General features: G+C 38.1%; 1 non-coding gene across 1 annotated transcript; it reads left to right on the top strand.

The window, feature by feature from the left end:
* The first annotated feature begins 3,403 nt into the window (after positions 1-3,403).
* On the top strand, positions 3,404-3,508 carry LOC132043629 (small nucleolar RNA R71). Its single transcript, XR_009411880.1, has one exon. It is a non-coding gene; the product is annotated as a small nucleolar RNA R71 (small nucleolar RNA).
* The last annotated feature ends 3,655 nt before the right edge of the window (positions 3,509-7,163 follow it).

Here is a 7,163-nt window from a genome sequence, read left to right as displayed (position 1 = left end):
AGATGACTTAGTAGTATTCCGAGCTACGTCTCGTACTTTTACATTCAGACTAGTAGTTCCATGACTTAGATATTTTTATGGGGTTTTTGGGCAAGACTCGCATTTGTATTACGCTTCCGCACTTTTTTTTTTATATTATGAGACTTTGCGTATTATCCATTTATTTGTTAATTTTCGTATGATTTGCTTAGAGGGTTCGCCTTGAGTATAAGCTCGTCGGTGCCCGGTCACGGCACCGGTGTCGGATTTGGGTCGTGACACGGACCGATCGGAGCAACAATAATAAGAGCAGTGGTAAGACGCTCTTTCAACTCATCAAACGCCTTTCGACATTTATCATCAAAAGCAAACTTAGCCTCCTTTTCAAGAAGCTTGCACATGGGGTTAGCAATCTTGGAAAAATCTTTGATGAAGCGCACAGAGAACCCAAAGATGTCCCAAGAAACTGCGGACACCCTTGATTGAGATAGGTGGTGGAAGTTTTGCAATCACATCAATTTTCGCTTGATCTACCTCAATTCCCTTTTCAAAGATTTTGTGACCAAGGACGATCCCTTCCTTCACCATAAAATGGCACTTCTCCCAATTTAGAACGAGATTGGTTTCTTCACACCTTTTCAAAGACTTGACCTGTGTGGCCAAACAAGCCTTTCGAACGAATCCCCTACTACAGAGAAGTCATCCATGAACACCTCCAAGTAATCCTCTACCATGTCAGATAAAATTGACATCATGCACCTCTGAAAAGTGGCTGGTGCATTACACAACCCAAATGGCATCCGGCTAAATGCAAACGTCCCATAAGGACATGTAAAAGTGGTCTTCTCCTGATCTTCCAAGGCAATATTAATCTGATTATAGCCCGAATAACCGTCAAGAAAGCAATAGTAGGAACGCCCCGCTAGCCTATCAAGCATTTGATCAATAAAAGGCATGGGGAAATGGTCCTTGCATGTGGCTGTGTTGAGCTTGCGATAATCCATGCAAACTCTCCATCCGATTACGGTTCTAGTGGGGATCAACTCATTCTTCGCATTTGGCACCACAAAGGATGCCGCCTTTTAGGGACACATCGGACTGGCTCACCCATTTACTATCGAACGGTAAACCACTCCAAAGATCTAACCATTTGATGATCTCCTTCGACTACCTCGCATGTTTTCGTTCGCCGCCTGATGCTCTACACTTGGTTTGCTACCTTCCTCCAACTGAATTTTATGCTCACAGATCCCAGATGGAATACCCCGAATGTCTGCTATGGTCCACCCAAGAGCACGCCTGTATTCCCTCAACACCTCCAACAGCTGTACAACCTGTTCTTCAGTCAGTAGGGCTGACACAATCACTGGCAATGTATTTTCCGGACCCAAGAACTCATACTTCAGATGTGAGGGAAGCTGCTTAAGCTCCAATTTAGGTGGCTCAATGATCGAAGGCTTTGCTGGAGGAGTTGCTCTATTTTCCAGATCAAGATTCAGCCTCTTTGGTTGGTATGAGTATGATCCCAACCCAACAAGCGAATTTACTGTCTCCACATAACCTTCCATATCTTCAGCGTCAAAATTAACGAGAATACCAGCTAGAGCTTCACCCAAACTTTCTTCTTCCATCTTGAACTCCACTGCTTCATCAATAACATCAACCGAATCAATTACCGAAATGCTCTCGTAAGCACTTGGTAACTTCATCCCTTGTCGTCCTAAAAGTCACTTCTTTATTGTTGACTCGGAACTTGATTTCATTTTTCTCCGAATCCATCAGAGCCCTCCCTGTAGCAAGGAAAGATCTCCCCAGAATAATTGGAATGTCCCTATCAACAGCACAATCAAGAATTACAAAATCACGGGCAACATAAAATCACCAACCCGCACAAATACATCATCAACCACCCCAACAAAGTCTCTTGATAGACCTATCGCCCATTTGTAACCTCATAGTAGTCGGCCTTGGCATCCCCAAACCTCGATTGTTTGTATATAGCCGGGGCATCAAATTAATACTCGCCCATTATCACACAAAGCGCGAGCAAAATCATGGTGCCCAATAGAACAAGGAATGGTGAACGCCCAGATCTCCCTTTTTCCTCGAACAACATGTGGTTGAGATGATGGAACTCACAAGTAAGTGAGTCAAACTTACGGTTTCATGTTGAACCGTTTTTCTTCTTGGTCGCAAATCCTTCACATATTTAGCAAAAAACCGGCATCTCCTTGACGCGCATCCAGAAGGGGAAGTTAAGAGATAACGTTCAGCTAATCAGAAACTTCTCGAACTTAGCATCTTCCTTCTTCTTTACCAACCTCTCGAGGAAAGGGGTGGTGTAGATTTGAAAAGCCGAGTCAAAGGGCGGAGAGCCCCTTTCACAGTCGCTTGCTCGTGTTCTCACCGTTTTACAATCTCCGAATATCGCAACCTTCTTGTCGCAGCATTCTCAAAGAACAATGGGTGCTTCAGCCTTGCACCTCATCCTCTTCATCTATCGTCTCAAGATCAATCACCTTCTCATTAGCCCCTCGGAGTGTTTTACCACTCCTAGTAGTGATGGCAAACACGCTGCCTACACCGCCTCCCCCATTCTTTGGATTTAGAATAGTGTCACTCGGAAGGCCTCCCTTTCTAGGAGGGTGTTGCTCTCTAGAAATATCCCTCATCTGTGACTCAAGCTTCTGAATAGCTGCTGTATGGGAACCCACGGTCTCTGTCAGCCCAGATAAAGTTCTCTCAGACTTAGACTGATTTGCCAGAATCTTCTCAAGCATTGCTTCAACCTTTGAACTACCTTGATCTGTTGATCGCCCTTTGGTGGTATATAAGGATTGGAACTCTTGTTCCCAAAGTTGTTACCGTTGTTGTAGCTCCTTTGGTTCGCACCACCATAATTATTGTTGTAGTTCCCGCAGTTGTTATAAGCACCTTGACCTTGTCGAGGTCTCCATTGATTCGACTCGAAAACCACCCCGGTAATTGCCTCTCGGTAACCCCTTGAGAGTTATTCATATAATTAACATCTTCAATCTGCATAGGGGGTCCTTCATGGAACGGACCATCTTGAGCCTGGTACATCCCTTTTTGTAAGACTGCCTCTTCCTCACAAACATTTACCTTCTTGATCTGGGATTCATCGAACTTCTTCGTCAGCAAGGAAATATTTGTTGCAAGTTCTGCCAAGGTTTGTCGAGTATCTTGATTCTCCTTCACTATATTCGATCATAGCACTACCGAACGGTACCACATCGTAATTGTTTGAGTGCCAAGCCCGATTATGAGTTGTCGCCTTGTTAAGTATGGTGGTCACCCGTCGATAAGACTTGTTCATAAAACAACCCTCGGTACGCATTATTCGCAATCGATCGCGACCCGGATCCAACACTCGGTAGAACTTCTCCATTAATATGTTCTCCGAAAACCATGATTTGGGCTCTTCGCAAATAATCCTTGAATCGCTCCCATGCTTCATATAATTGTTCCCCCCGTCGTCGCTTGAATTCATAAATCTTGTCCCGAATTTCCCTTCTTTTTTGCTGTGAGGTACCATTTTGTGAGAAACGCGACACCATCTCTCGCCTACGTAGTAATCGACCTTCGGCGACTTCTCGAACCATGTTCTTGCCTCTCCAAAGGAATATTTGAATAACCTCAACCGAATAGCATCTTGTGGAACATTGTTCGATGTGATTAGCACACACATCCACAAAATTTCGCAAATGACGTCGAGGGTCATTCTCGTAGAGTTCCGAAAGTACCCCTCAAGCTTCAATAACTGATATAGAGAGGAATCAATTTTCACAGACGCTGCTCCAACTCGAGGCTGAACAATAGCAGATGCATAATCCTCCTCTGGAACAAGCTCAGCGAACACATTCTCTTCATCTGACTCATTTGCCGGATTGATCAACCGATTCCCCTGGTTACCAGCACGTTGATTTTGCTGATTCTGATTCATATTCACCTGGTTTACACAGAGTAGAAAACAAGGTGTGATGGAATAAGCAAAAGACTTCAATAAAGCAAACACTATTTAGTAATTTCAAAACCGTATTCCGGCAACCGCGCCAAAATTTGATACGCTCAAATTACACCTATTAATGGTATAACGCGACGTTGTCAAATATAGTAACCCAACAAGGTTGGGGTCGAATCCCACAGGGAATATGGTGTGAAAAGTTTACTAAAATCGTAGATGCTAAATTTTAGGTCTAATATCTTAATCCGATGAGTTTTGGCAAAGGTTAGTTTTTTATAACTAATTGCTAATCTATTGATTTGGTGGAAGTTTATGGTAAAACAAACTAAGGTTGTGTCCCCGTTAGATAGGGTGTATGATCATGGGTATTGATCTTGATATACTTCTAATGGATCATTATATGAATGCACTTAATCTCTATGAATCTCTACTATTTCCCAATAAATAAAGATTATGTCTTTCTATGATTTTCCCAAATATAAGAAAGTGGTTATGAAGAATGATTAATCATGCCAAGTAAATTCTTCTTATTCCTAAGTGAATTTATTAAACAAAGTTTAATGCTTTGAGTTCTTGTTGTTTATTCTTACCAACCCTAATTATTTTCCCAAGTAAATCAAGGTTTGTGGCTTTAATCAATGTTTGCAACCATTAATTATGAATGAAGAATGAAGAATAAACAAACCCTAATAATCCATTATTTGTATATCAATCACAACCCAATCACAAAACACCCATCAATTGGGTTCACAATACTAGTAAGGGAAATTAGCTACTCATGACAAAGAACAAGAAACAAGAAATTGAAGAATTCATAATTGCTTACTTTGAATAAAAGAGGAATTGAGAATAATTAGATTGATGTTAGAACCTTCAAAAAACTTGAGAGTATTTTATCTTCTAAGTCAAAAGCTAGAAATATGAGAACTGATGATAATTAAAACCCTACAATGACTATTTATAGGTTTGGAAAATACACAAGTTACAGATTTGCACTTTAGTCCCGTCAGTACGAAATACGGTCCGTAAATCACTTTACGGACCGTAAAGTGGTTCAGTGCCCAAAGTCGTCTTCTCAATTCCGTGAAATCTCAATCTTCTAAAGTACGGATCGTAAAGTGGTTTACGGTCCGTAAACCTCCTCGTCGTCTTTCTGCCTTCCAAAAGTCGACTTTCGCTAACGCTCGACCCCTGGTTAAATACGAGATGGAATACGGACCGTAAACTGAAATACGGTCCGTAAAATGAGCTCGTAAATCACCAGCTTTTCAACTTGAGTTTCTGGTTCTCTTATTCTTTAACACGACCATGGAATACGGCCCGTATTGTGGAATACGGTCCGTAAACTGCATTTACGACCTGTTCTTGCACTTCAACTGTGATCAAGTCAAATCTGTTCCTTTTCCTGAAAAACACTAAAAACACATTAAATAGACACTGACTTGCTTAAAAACAAGTAAAACTTCTCGTAACAGGCCTCGAATATGCCATAAATGCTCGGCACATCACCAGGCCACGTGTCACCTGACCGTTCCGCCATTTGCGCTGACAACAGTACGGGTGTCAGAATAACCTTGCGAATGCCGCCTTATCCATTTTAGGGTTTTCTTAGAAAGGCCTTTTTAGATTGTACTAAGGCTCATCTATTTGTAGCTATAAATAGGGGTGCATCCCCTTCATTTTAGGGTTAGTTTTTCATTATTCTTCTCACTTGTAATCTGAAAAGGAGGCAGTGGACTTTCTTAAGTAATTGACTCGGGTTAAAGAAGCAATCTCCAGAATTGGACCAGTTCTCAGAGCTTGCTAATTTCGTTTCTTAAACTTTATTTACTATTGTTCATCAATATACATTTACCATTTACTAACTATTATTATACGTAACCTATTAATCAAACCACATATCCTATAAACCACTTACAAATTTAATTGTTACCATTTTTAAGGGTAAACAAAAAGAAAAAAAAAAGAATTAGGGAGATTTTTTATAAAAGAAAAGAAAAATGTAAGAAAATACATTTAGCAGTTTATTACTACTATATTAGGGAGGATCTCATTTTTTTGTAGTCCTCACATGAGTTTTTTGGTCGCTTTAATCCCTAATTAAAGTTGTTATGACTTTGTAAGTTTCTCATATTTTGGTAATTTTTAAGAACCTTAGGGTTTTTTTACTTGTCACTATTAAATGATAATGTCAGGGAAAAGATGATAGACCCCACAAAGCACACTCATACATACTGATTTCTTTTAGTGGAAATGTTATTAAACTTATTTCAAATTATAATTTTCTTTAAGAATTTGTTATAGACACATAAAGAATTATCCTGTTATTCAAATTTTTATTTTAATATAGGAGTAATTATTATTTAAACATTATTCTTATAATATTATTTATTGATGTTATTTTCTATTTATCATTTGCTATTTTAAATTTTTATTCGACCGGTTAAACTTAAGTTTATTTTTAAAGTATTTTCTCCTGTAATTTTATGACGTATATGCTGGCAAACATAAGTAATTAACAAATATTTTACTTAAGGTGGGATTAAGTTAATTAAAAGAATAAACGGAAATAACTAATATAATTGTTAAATACTTTAAAAAGGTATCAATAACGTAAATTATGGTCCTTCCGTCTTAATAGAAAAATGAATTTCAAGGTACGGTAGTTAATTAATCTAATTTTACGTGCGCACACTGTTAACATAAAATTTATCTAATAAATAACTATATAAAAAGAGGAACTATAAAACATAATTTTTATATATGTTATGAAAATGTTTGTAAAAAACTATAGTGAAAGAAAATACAATTTGATCTCTAAACAGTAATAATACTTAACAATTGCAAAACATATATTTTTTACTTTTTAATATTAAAATATTTTGTGAAATACAGGATAAGCAATAGTTTATATATTTTAGAACAAAACTATTAAGTTCAACATGAAAAGACTATTACAATGTAGATTCCATAAAAAGTTCATTGAATGGAAAAAAAAAAAAAGAGAGGAAAAAATTGAATGTACTTATTAACATGCATATTTTGGAAGAAAAAAGTAAGCTTAAAGTAAGAACTTTAATTTCATTGACTTTTCAGTAGTTTTTGTGAGATTTAATTTGCAAGAACATCTACAAAAGTATGCAATTCCAAAAGGCTTTAATTATTTGATATTTATTTATAAGTTAACTTTATTTATTTC

Source organism: Lycium ferocissimum, unplaced genomic scaffold (genome assembly GCF_029784015.1).
Source record: "Lycium ferocissimum isolate CSIRO_LF1 unplaced genomic scaffold, AGI_CSIRO_Lferr_CH_V1 ctg26157, whole genome shotgun sequence".
Lineage (NCBI taxonomy): Eukaryota > Viridiplantae > Streptophyta > Magnoliopsida > Solanales > Solanaceae > Lycium > Lycium ferocissimum.
This window is presented reverse-complemented; position numbering and strand designations above follow the sequence as displayed.